Genomic DNA, 12,773 nt, shown 5'->3' with positions numbered 1-12,773 from the left:
AAGCGGTGTGAAGGGGGCAAGCACTGGCCAGTCACGCGAATGTGCGACTACAGTAAACTTCAGTTCGCCTTCGGAGCCTGCCCCAGACGGCGACACCGACCGCCACTCACCCTGCATGGTGAGTACCATTCAACTCCATTACTGACACTCGTAACCAGGGCCAGGTCACCTGTTAACGTATGTATAAACCCTAATCGTGGCCACCAGTTAACAGAAAAGTATATTATTGTTATTAATATTAGTATATTTATTATTATATGCGAATAAGCTCATTAGGACTACACAAAGTACTTAGCGGCGTTCATTTGCCTTCTTTTGTGACCATATTTCTTTCATTCTTTTCCTGTGGGCTTCCTTTCTGTCCTTTTCCTTACTTTGTTTTATTAATAACATTGGCCGGCTCCATGACTAAATGGTTAGCGTTCTGGCCTTTGGTCACAGGGTTCCCGGGTTCGATTCTCGGCTGGGTCGGGAATTTTAACTATGGTTGGTTCATTCCCCTAGCACGGGGACTGGGTGTATGTGCTGTCTTCTTCTTCATTTCATCCTGATCACAATGCGCAGGTCGCCTACGGGGGTCAAATAAAAAGACCTGCACCAGGCCTCTCTGAAGCCACACGCCATTATAATAATAATAATAATTATTATTATTATTATTATTACGAGGTATTAACATTTGTATATACATACTCCATGAGGCGTTACATAAACAAAGCATATGAATATAAATATACAAAAATCAATACAAGTACAAACTGAAAGTAAGACAGCAATAATAATAATAATAATAATAATAATAATAATAATAATAATAATAATAATAATAATGGCCGCCTCTGTGGTGTAGTGGTTAGCGTGATTAGCTGCCACCCCCGGAGGCCCGGGTTCGATTCCCGGCTCTGCCACGAAATTTGAAAAGTGGTACGAGGGCTGGAACGGGGTCCACTCAGCCTCGGGAGGTCAACTGAGTAGAGGTGGGTTCGATTCCCCCCTCAGCCATCCTGGAAGTGGTTTTCCGTGGTTTCCCACTTCTCCTCCAGGCGAATGCCGGGATGGTACCTAACTTAAGGCCACGGCCGCTTCCTTCCCTCTTCCTTGCCTATCCCTTCCAATCTTCCCATCCCTCCACAAGGCCCCTGTTCAGCATAGCAGGTGAGGCCGCCTGGGCGAGGTACTGGTCATACTCCCCAGTTGTATCTCCCGACCAAGAGTCTGCAGCTCCAGGACACTACCCTTGAGGCGGTAGAGGTGGGATCCCTCGCTAAGTCCGAAGTCCGAGGGAAAAACCGAACCTGGAGGGTAAACAGATGAATAATAATAATAATAATAATAATAATAATAATAATAATAATAATAATAATAATAATAATAATAATAATAATAATAATAATAATAATAATGGCCGCCTCTGTGGTGTAGTGGTTAGCGTGATTAGCTGCCACCCCCGGAGGTCCGGGTTCGATTCCCGGCTCTGCCACGAAATTTGAAAAGTGGTACGAGGGCTGGAACGGGGTCCACTCAGCCTCGGGAGGTCAACTGAGTAGAGGTGGGTTCGATTCCCACCTCAGCCATCCTCGAAGTGGTTTTCCGTGGTTTCCCACTTCACCTCCAGGCGAATGCCGGGATGGTACCTAACTTAAGGCCACGGCCGCTTCCTTCCCTCATCCTTGCCTATCCCTTCCAATCTTCCCATCCCCCTACAAGGTCCCTGTTCACCATAGCAGCTGAGGCCGCCTGGGCGAGGTACTGGCCATACTCCCCAGTTGTATCCCCCGACCAAGAGTCTGAAGCTCCAAGACACTGCCCTTGAGGCGGTAGAGGTGGGATCCCTCGCTGAGTCCGAGGGAAAAACCGAACCTGGAGGGTAAACGGATGATGATGATGATGATGATGATAATAATAATAATAATAATAATAATAATAATAATAATAATAATAATTTCGTGTGGCTATTTCTAGCCGGGTGCAGCCCTTGTAAGGCAGACCCTCCGATGAGAGTGGGTGGCACCTGCCATGTGTAGGTAACTGCGCGTTATTGTGGTGGAAGATAGTGTTATGTGTGGTGTGTGAGCTGCAGGGATGTTGAGAACAACACAAACCTCCAGCCCCCGAGCCACTGGAATTAACCAATGAAGGTTAAAATCCCCGACCCAGCTGGGAATCGAATCCTAGACACTCTACGCTGACCATTCAGCCAACGAGTCGGACAGACAGGAATAACAAACCAAAATCTATTGTTTGAAAGAGAAAGAATTGTGGTTTTTAAACTTGTACTGTATCATTACCGCATAAAGTAAATGTGTGATTAGAAGCAAAAAAATAAAAAAATAAAACATGTTTATAATTAATTCGCAACCATACATTTGCAAGTTTGCATCTAAAAAAGTTAAAAATTTATATAGGAGAACATCAAGTTGTTTACATAATATTGTAACTGAATTTTTTTTTCTGTTTCACAGTAGGAGCAGGGAAATTCATGTCTGCCATCTTCGTTATCATAATCATTTTACAGTACACACAAAATACTCTTCACATTAACATAAAATGTGATAGATGTTACACAACCCACATAATAGGAAGGCACTTCAGAATTTGAAGAATATGTTTTCCAAAAGGCTTCATGAAGACACTTCTGTCTGACCATCTTCCAGCGTTCTTTCCTGAGGTGATCCAGAAACCCAGTTAATGTCAAACTTGTATGCCGAGTATACGCCTTAATGTTGTAGTGAATGGCTCTAGCTGTTATCCATATGGAGGCGTTTCCGCTCTCGTTCTATCAGTGATTTAGTTCCAGATTCAGTGTCTCCTTCACTCTGATCGTGGCCACTAGCTAACAAAATTATATATTATTATTATTATTATTATTATTATTATTATTATTATTATTATATGCGAATAAGCCCATTAGGACTACGCAAAATACAGGCGTGCATTTGCTTTCCTTTGTGCCCATATTTCTTTCATTCTTTTATATTGGGCTTTCTTTCTGTCTTCAGACCAGGTTGTTCCAGTCTTCTTTGGTCTTTCCTTTTGGTCAACTTGCCATTTGTGAAGTTTGGATGTGAACATTACCCTGTTTTGGACATCTACTGGAGTAATTCCTGCCTGTTGCAAATCGGTTTTGATTTCGCCAATCCATTTCAGTGTGTCTGTTTGGCTTTATTCCTGTTTTCGTAGATTTCAACTACTTGCTTTTTAAGTCTGTCAGGGTTCAGGATGCCAGATGAGCGTTTCTGGACCATAAATACATTATTATTTAATGAATATATTTATATTATTATTATTATTATTATTATTATTATTATTATTATTATTGTTTTACAAGTTGTTTTGCGTCGCACCGGCACAGGTAGGTTTTATGGCGAAGATGGGGGCAGGAAAGGGCTAGGAAAGATTCGACCGTGGCCGTAATTAAGATACAGCCTTAAAATATGCTTGGTGTAACAATCGTAAACCACGGAAAACCATCTTTACGGCTGCCGCCAGTGGGGTTCTAACCCACTATCTCCCGAATTGGATATTGGTCGCACTTAAGCGACTGCAGGTGTCAAGGTTGGTATTATTATTATTATTATTATTATTATTATTATTATTATTATTATTATTATTATTATTATTATTATTATTATTATTATTATTATTATTACAAATGGTGTTATTATTATCCGGCTCCATGGCTAAATGGTTAGCGTGCTGGCCTTTGATCACAGGGGTCCCGAGTTCGATTCCCAGCAGGGTAAAGAATTTTAACAATAATTGGTTACTCTCCTGTCACGGGGACTAGGTATATGTGCCGTCCTCATCACCATTTCATCCTCATCACGACGCGCATGTCGCATACGGGTGTCAAATCAAAATACCTGCACGAGGCCTCTCCGGAGGTCACACGCAGTTACATTATTATTATTATTATTATTATTATTATTATTATTATTATTATTATTATTATTATTAACCCTTGCAGACTACTTGCTTTGAAATTACCTCAAGAACGATATCTTATTTTAAATTGATTTTCTGTAATTTTTTGAGTCATTTTCTATGCCTATTATTTTGATCTCAATGCGGGTAATTTATTAGAAGCCTCTGTAGCTCAGGCGGTAGCGCGCCAGCCTCTCGTCGCTGGGTTCCGTGATTCAAATCCCGGTCACTCCAGAACAGGTTATTCTCCGAGTACTCCAGTTTTCCCTGTCATCTTTCCCCCAAGCAACACTCTCCAGTATCATTTCATTTCATCTGTGAGTCATTAATCATTGCCCCGGTGGAGTGTGACAGGCATCGTCAGCCGGCACAATTCCTATCCTCGCCGCAGGATGGGGGCTTTATTCATTCCATTCCTGACCCGGTCAATTGATTGGAAACAGGCTGTAGATTTTCATTTTCATGTGGATAATTTGTTGAATTGTGTGCCCGGCTGAGTGGCTCAGGCTGTAAAGCAGTGGGTTTCTGAGCTCAGGTTGGCAGGTTCTATTTTAGCTCAGTCCGGTGGTATTTGAAGATACTGAAATATACGTAGTATGTCACTCTCAGCTGCCTCTGTGGTGTAATGGTTAGCGTGATTAGCTGCCACCCCCGGAGGTCCGGGTTCGATTCCCGGCTCTGCCACGAAATTTGAAAAGTGGTACGAGGGCTGGAACGGGGTCCACTCAGCCTCGAGAGGTCAACTGAGTAGAGGTGGGTTCGATTCCCACCTCAGCCATCCTAGAAGTGGTTTTCCGTGGTTTCCCACTTCACCTCCAGGCGAATGCCGGGATGGTACCTAACTTAAGGCCACGGCCGCTTCCTTCCCTCATCCTTGCCTATCCCTTCCAATCTTCCCATCCCCCTACAAGGCCCCTGTTCAGCATAGCAGGTGAGGCCACCTGGGCGAGGTACTGGTCATACTCCCCAGTTGTATCCCCCGACCAAGAGTCTGAAGCTCCAGGACACTGCCCTTGTGGCGGTAGAGGTGGGATCCCTCGCTGAGTCCGAGGGAAAAGCCGAACCTGGAGGGTAAACAGATGATGGTGATGTCACTCTCATGTCGTCAGATTTACTGGCACGTAAAAGAAGTCCCCTGTGAGACAAAATTCTGGTAGAGGAACGAAAAATCGGGCGAGTTGGCCGTGCGGTTAGGGCCGCGTAGCTCTGAGCTTGCAACCGTGAGATAGTGGGTTCGAACCCCACGGTCGGCAGCCCTGAAGACGGTTTTCCTTGTTTTTCCATTTTCACGCCAGGCAAATGCTGGGGCTGTACCTCAATTAAGGCAACGGCCGCTTCCTTCCCACTCCTAGCGCTTTCCTATCCCATCGTCACCATAAGACCTATCTCTGTCGGTGCGATGTAAAATAAATTGCAAAAAAAAACGTAAAACCAATAACATTGTTATTACTATTCATTATCAGGACATTTATTTTACAAATTGGGTACTTTCTCCCCTGGCAAATTCATAAGAAACACAATATATATATATATATATATATATATATATATGAACTGCACATACATATACCAAACTAATAATATTGTCACCTGAGATGACCACTTTCTGCCTTTGAATAAATACGCATCTTTTTGAAAGATGTCCTTTGGTAAACTGCAAACTGTTCTATTCTCTTTCTGCCCTTTCCACACATGGATATTTACGCCAGTTATTGTGTGATTGGTTTAGCGGCTAAACTTTAGCCTTATTTTAAACTCATGATGAAACCTACCCTTATAAACATCCTCAGTCTTTAATCTCCAGTATTCTCCTTTGTAATTTGTAATTTGGTTATTAGTTATTGTTAAGAAGTTTTGGTTGATGTGGTACATTAAACACTTCCCCTGTATATGCCAGGTACGTATCCTCCAATCTTGCTTTCACCCTCCTTTCTGTTAATCTCCCTCCCCCACCCCCTATAAAGTTTCCTTATTATGATACGAACACTGCTAGTCGTTCTGTGCGGTACCATGCCCTTCAGGCATTCTCCAGCTAAGGTCTTACGTGTGTTAAATATACCTTATTTCAGTATATTTAGATACACATTTCGATCCATTGTTCCATCAATAGGAGCCCTATCTCCTGGTCCACTAACTGACACTGCATCCTCAGACAGTTACACTACCTCCACCATGTTTGACACTTGGACGTAAATTGCTAAATTTCAGCACCTCATTTGGTTTTCTCCAGACAGTAACCTTTCCATCTGATCCGAAGAGATTGTACTTGCTTCCTTCTGCAAAAATAATAACCTACCTGATGGCGAAATCTTTCCCTATATGCTCCTTAACAAAGTGAAACCTTTTCTTCCTCTTAATCTTGCCAACACATGGTTTATTTCCAGCTAATTTTCCATACCTGTTAACGTCTTCTTAGGATAAGTCCAATAGTTTCTAAATGTGCTCTCTTGTTGGTATGTTCCGCAGCCATCACAGCAATTTTTGAAGCAGTAATCGCTGGATTTTTTCTCACTTTTCTTACTATCTAACGTTCCTCCCTGAAGTTGAAAATTTTCCTCCTACTTACTTCGTGTTTACTTTTAACGCTGCCTGTATGTTCATGTCTATTTATAATTCACGGATAAGTTGCATGATTCCTATTTCCAATGTTATCAATTTCTCGGAATGAGTTAATTTTCTTAAAATGCAAAAACATCAGTTCTATTTCTTTTCCGAAGATTGTCCTCTTTGACGCCCAATGACAGCACCGAACTTGTTTGTACTTGACAACTCTCCACAACAATGTGGTGTCGGAACACAAACATTTCGTATTTATTTTGTCCTCCTACCCGTCCGTTTAGAATTGTATGAGTTTCATTTTGACGTGCCCCAGTAACAAGTCGATAAAAATCCACTATTATATCTTGGTAAGTGCAGGGATATGTTGACTAGCCTGTGATGATATAATAATTCAATAAATACCTTTATTGCTCCATACACACAATTCAAACATAATATTGTCCACATTTCAATTGATAAATAAACACATAGTGGTGTTTAGTTACACTCTGAATCTCTGTACATGTAAAGCAACCTTTTAGTAAGTAAGTAAACCTTTATTTTTCTCCCGATCTTACAGTTACACAACCTAATCGATCTTAACGGAGAAAAATAACAATTCTCAATTGAAAAAAAAAAAAACAGTTACAGCAAAAACAAAGAACAAGGAAACCAGATGTCATAGACAATACGTTATAAAGATACAATTGTACCCCATACTGGTGGGCATAACAGCTCAAAATAAAGAGAACAAGGGAAAGTCAGTAAGCTTTTAGTATCACGAGACTGTTCATATCGTAATCATGGCCACGGAACCTCCAGTTTTACCTGGAATCCGAACTACTGGGATGTGACTTTTCATTTCAGGAATCCCATATGCATTGACCTGGATTCGAACTGCAGCCACCCTGGTAAGAAGCCAGTGACTTATCCTGTAGGCCAGGGCCTCTCAGGGTGCATGCACCGGTGCATTACGCGGTGCAAGTTGCATAAGACGACTTCACTAGGTTGACCAGAGTGCAGATCTCCTCCACTCCTCGAGTTTGAGCAATAGCTCTGTCTCTCTCCTTCCCCACGCCTGTCTTTCTCACTGCGCCTGTCTTCCCCTTCCTCACTTGCCCTGTAGAGCTCCACCATACGAGCAGAGTTGAGCCGAGCTTAGCCGAGTCATCCCGAGATGAAACGTTGGTCCGAACGGAGCCGAGTCCGACCGATGCACGGTGCACAGAACCTCTGCGCCTCGTTGTGCACGCGTGAGATTTTGGGCGCTTGAGAGGCCCTGCTCTAGGCTATCGGCTATCACGCATCAGTATACAGTATATACATGAATTCATGAGTATTACCTACCTTTGTTGGCGGTGGTGACATTAAAAAAAATTGCTTTGCGTCGCACCGACATAGAAAGGTATAATGGTGACGATGGGGTAAGAAAGGAAGCAACCGTGGTCTAAAAGGACACTAGGGCGTTATTACTATTAGACATGAAACAGAGTATACAATGACAATATATGCACTATATAGTGAGAGTTAATTGGTCTATCCAGTTAACAGCATCTGCAGTCAGCGTTAGAAAGTCTTTCAGATCTCCCGAGTATGATGTAATACTATACTGCTAATAATAAGAGTTGGCGTCTGACAGGTAAAGTTGGAGGGGGGAGCACTGCACGTGCCATTTCACGATGTTGCCACATTCCAGAATTCCTTTCTACATGCTCTCACCCCTCGCTTCCGGCTCACTTGTTCCGTCCTTCATTCTGACCGCTGTGATCTGTTGTAGACTACCTGGCCAGGCGGTGTCGTCCCATTTGCGATCACTCTTATACAAACAATCAGGTTCTTATCAGTGACAGTGACAGGTTTATCAACTCCTAGCAAGACGAGCTGCCCTGAAGGGTTATCTCCATGGCAACCGCAGTCACCCCACCCTCGTTTCCACGGCAACCACACAGCCACTCCCTTTATCCCGCCTCGGCAGGCAGTAAACGGACCTCCCTCTAAGCAATGTCAGACACCAACTCTTATTATTAGCAGTATACACGGCTGCACAGTGTGTTGGATGGTCTGGAGACTCGCTCCACAAACACAAGATGGATCAGAAATTGTGTTCCATTAGTAGAGAAAGTCATTACATACTCCATGGTTTGTACGAATCCTGTTGGCAGTTTTCCACGTATGTCGAAGCAGATCAACACCAGCAGGTTTAACCTGGGTATTTAAAACAGTTATAATGTCTGGTGCTGGGTGGTGCATTTTTCTTCCCAATGATTATTTATATTGAAGCCCGTATTGAAAAGTTCAACAGCAGATTTTATTGCCGGATGTCTGGATTTTAACCTGCCAAATATTGCACTTCGAATGTAGTCATGAATTAGAAGGTCCGGGTGATCCAATATTTTCTTATATTCACGCAACAAAGCATCCTGTCTTCTCAGTGCAGGTGGCCGAATGTGACTTAAAGTTGGAAGCCAAAATCTTGGTGTAGCTTTTAGATAACCTGTGATTGTACGCATTGTAGTATTGAGCTGGATGTCGAGTTTGCTGGTATGGTTGCTGTTTAGCCAAACTGGAGCACAATATTCTGCTGTACTATAGACTAGTCCCATTACAGAGCAACGAAGTGTTGCAGCTGTTTTTCCCCATGTAGTACCACACAGCTTTTGAAGGATGTTGTTCCTGGACCGAAATTTGGCTGTTGTGTTATTCAGGTGTTGTGGATACGTTAGGGATCTGTCAAGTGTGACACCCAAATACTTTGGAGTAGGATTATATTTAACTAGATTTTCATTAAAAATAGATTTTCAGTTGTCGGTTTGCCTGTTTGTTATGAAGATAAAAACATGGAGATTCTGTTTCACTTGCGTTTGGTGTGAGTCGCGACTTGTGGTAATACTGCCATAGGACTTAAAGATCGTCTGTCAATATCCTTTCAGTTTCCTCTATGCATTTTCTACTGATGCCAATGGCTAGATCATCTGCATATTGTTATTGTTGTATATTCCAATGTGTTGTTATTATTATTCTCGTGTCAGATACATCAAAAAAAGAAAACAGTTACAATAATTTCAAGTAACATTTAAATAATCTTGGACCAGTACAACGCTACTTCGAGTCCTCTCTTCGTAGCTCGATGCAGGTCATCTTGCGTGCACAAAGATGGACACAGCGGACACTGAAGCATATGCTGGATGGTTTGATCTTCCCCGCAGTCACACTTGGTGTTGTCGCCATTGATGAAGCCCCATCTTGCCAAATTAACTTTGGACCTTCCCACTCCTGATCTCAACCTATTGAGAGATTTCCAGATTGTCCAGCTCTCATTGCAACCGGGTGGCAAACGTTCCTCAACCGCCATCTGCTCAGAGCCTTGGGGGATCTTCGTCTTCCATAGCTGTATCCTTGCCTTCTCAGCTGGTACTATAAGTTCCTGAGATGTTCGTAGGAAGCTCTTCCTAGATTTCAGTCTCTGTACTGGAAGCTCATGTCCATGCAGTAGATGAGTACTTCCGTGCTTAACCTTTGTCCTTTCCTTATTTGCAGCTACTTCTCTTCGCACACCGGGTGGTGCTATCCCTGCAAGACGATAGAGTTTTTCAGTTGGAGTAGACTTTAGACAACCTGTAACAAGTCTGCAGGTCTCATTAAGTGCTATGTCTACCTGTCTGGCATGAGATGAATTGTACCAAACAGGGCAGGCATATTCCGCTGCAGAATAACATCATCTTCCAATGTGTTGCCACACGCTAAATAATAATAGTAAATAATAATAAATAGTAATAATACCTAACTACCCAACAACACCACTAATAATAATAATTTCGTGTGGCTATTTCTAGCCGAGTGCAGCCCTTGTAAGGCAGACCCTCTGATGAGGGTGGGCGGCATCTGCCATGTGTAGGTAACTGCGTGTTATTGTGGTGGAGGATAGTGTTATGTGTGGTGTGTGAGTTGCAGGAATGTTGGGGACGGCACAAACACCCAGCCCCCGGGCCGTTGGAATTAACCAATGAAGGTTAAAATCCCCGACCCGGCCGGGAATCGAACCCGGGACCCTCTGAACCGAAGGCCAGTACGCTGACCATTCAGCCAACGAGTCGGACAACAACACCACTACAACAGCTAGAGTACAACAAGCAATTCCATATAAAGAAAATACGACAAGAAATACTACTAGCATTCTACCATCAATCCAGCAACATCATATACACTGACTGACAGAGCAAATGCAACACCAAGAAGGAGTGGTTCGAAAGGGATGAAAGTTGGGAAAAAAACAGAGACGGCACGGACGAATAATTGATGTTTATTTCAAACCGATATGCAGGTTACACAATGCGCACGGCATCGACTCAGTAGGATGTAGGACCACCGCGAGCGGCGATGCACGGAGAAACACGTCGAGGTACAGAGTCAATAAGAGTGCGGATGATGTCCTGAGGGATGGTTCTCCATTCTCTGTCAACCATTTGCCACAGCTGGTCGTCCGTACGAGGCTGGGGCAGAGTTTGCAAACGGCGTCCAATGAGATCCCACACGTGTTCGATTGGTGAGAGATCCGGAGAGTACGCTGGCCACGGAAGCATCTGTACACCTCGTAGAGCCTGTTGGGAGATGCGAGCAGTGTGTGGGCGGGCATTATCCTGCTGAAACAGAGCATTGGGCAGCCCCTGAAGGTACGGGAGTGCCACCGGCCGCAGCACATGCTGCACGTAGCGGTGGGCATTTAACGTGCCTTGAATACGCACTAGAGGTGACGTGGAATCATACGCAATAGCGCCCCAAACCATGATGCCGCGTTGTCTAGCGGTAGGGCGCTCCACAGTTACTGCCGGATTTGACCTTTCTCCACGCCGACGCCACACTCGTCTGCGGTGACTATCACTGACAGAACAGAAGCGTGACTCATCGGAGAACACGACGTTCCGCCATTCCCTCATCCAAGTCTCTCTAGCCCGGCACCATGCCAGGGGTGCACGTCTATGCTGTGGAGTCAATGGTAGTCTTCTGAGCGGACGCCGGGAGTGCAGGCCTCCTTCAACCAATCGACGGGAAATTGTTCTGGTCGATATTGGAACAGCCAGGGTGTCTTGCACATGCTGAAGAATGGCGGTTGACGTGGCGTGCGGGGCTGCCACCGCTTGGCGGCGGATGCGCCGATCCTCGCGTGCTGACGTCACTCGGGCTGCGCCTGGACCCCTCGCACGTGCCACATGTCCCTGCGCCAACCATCTTCGCCACAGGCGCTGCACCGTGGACACATCCCTATGGGTATCGGCTGCGATTTGACGAAGCGACCAAGCTGCCCTTCTCAGCCCGATCACCATACCCCTCGTAAAGTCGTCTGTCTGCTGGAAATGCCTCCGTTGACGGCGGCCTGGCATTCTTAGCTATACACGTGTCCTGTAGCACACGACAACACGTTCTACAATGACTGTCGGCTGTGAAATCACGGTACGAAGTGGGCCATTCGCCAACGCCGTGTCCCATTTATCGTTCGCTACGTGCGCAGCACAGCGGCGCATTTCACATCATGAGCATACCTCAGTGACGTCAGTCTACCCTGCAATTGGCATAAAGTTCTGACCACTCCTTCTTGGTGCTGCATTTGCTCTGTCAGTCAGTGTACAAATCCACACACACACAATTTAAATATCTCCAGACACTACGGCTTACAATGCTATAGGTTGAGCTTACTATCAGCTTAACATTACAAGTGATAATAAAGTAAAGTGAAAACATAACTACACAACAAGAACTACAACAAGAGTAGACTACAACGAGCAATTCCATGGACAGAAAATATTTCAAGAAGTACTACTAGTTTAGCATTCTAAAGTCCAGCATCATAATATACAGAGTGGTCCACTTAAAACTGTCACCGCAAATACACAGTATCTGGAACAACAAGAGATATTGAAAGGTGACTTTCACGGGTATGAAGGCAGGGACGGGGCTAATTAAAGTAAATATTCTGAGCCAGTCAAAAACGTAAGAAAATCTTATTTCAACATAAACTTACGTTTATAAATTCTTTCTTGCGCAATCCTTAATATGAAAAATCACATAAGAAATAGCGTTTGTTTCATCGCAATTACTTCCCGAGGTACTGCAATGTGAAGTTGACGCTTCAGATAAAAGAAACGCGTAGCAGTTGAACATCCCGAGATTCAAGCGCGAACCTCACGTTCCTCTTAATCGCAATGTGATTGACGTGCTTCAATACGACAAGCGCTGTATTTAATGTTATTTGCACTGTTATAAAGAGGGATGAAAATAAGAATAGAGTTTACTGGCACAGCAAAAGGTAAATAACGGTT

General features: G+C 44.0%; 1 protein-coding gene across 1 annotated transcript in view; it reads left to right on the top strand.

Moving 5' to 3' along the window:
• Window positions 1-12,773, top strand: part of LOC136878701 (calpain-A) — a 191,126-nt gene continuing 178,353 nt past the window's right edge. The window contains exon 1 of the mRNA XM_067152127.2: window positions 1-118. The gene's annotated coding sequence lies outside the window, so the exon portion shown is untranslated. The remainder of the gene's footprint in view (window positions 119-12,773) is intronic.

This window comes from Anabrus simplex, chromosome 8, assembly GCF_040414725.1.
Source record: "Anabrus simplex isolate iqAnaSimp1 chromosome 8, ASM4041472v1, whole genome shotgun sequence".
NCBI lineage: Eukaryota > Metazoa > Arthropoda > Insecta > Orthoptera > Tettigoniidae > Anabrus > Anabrus simplex.
The sequence above is the reverse complement of the archived record's forward strand: the minus strand, read 5'-3'. Positions and strand labels throughout refer to the sequence as shown.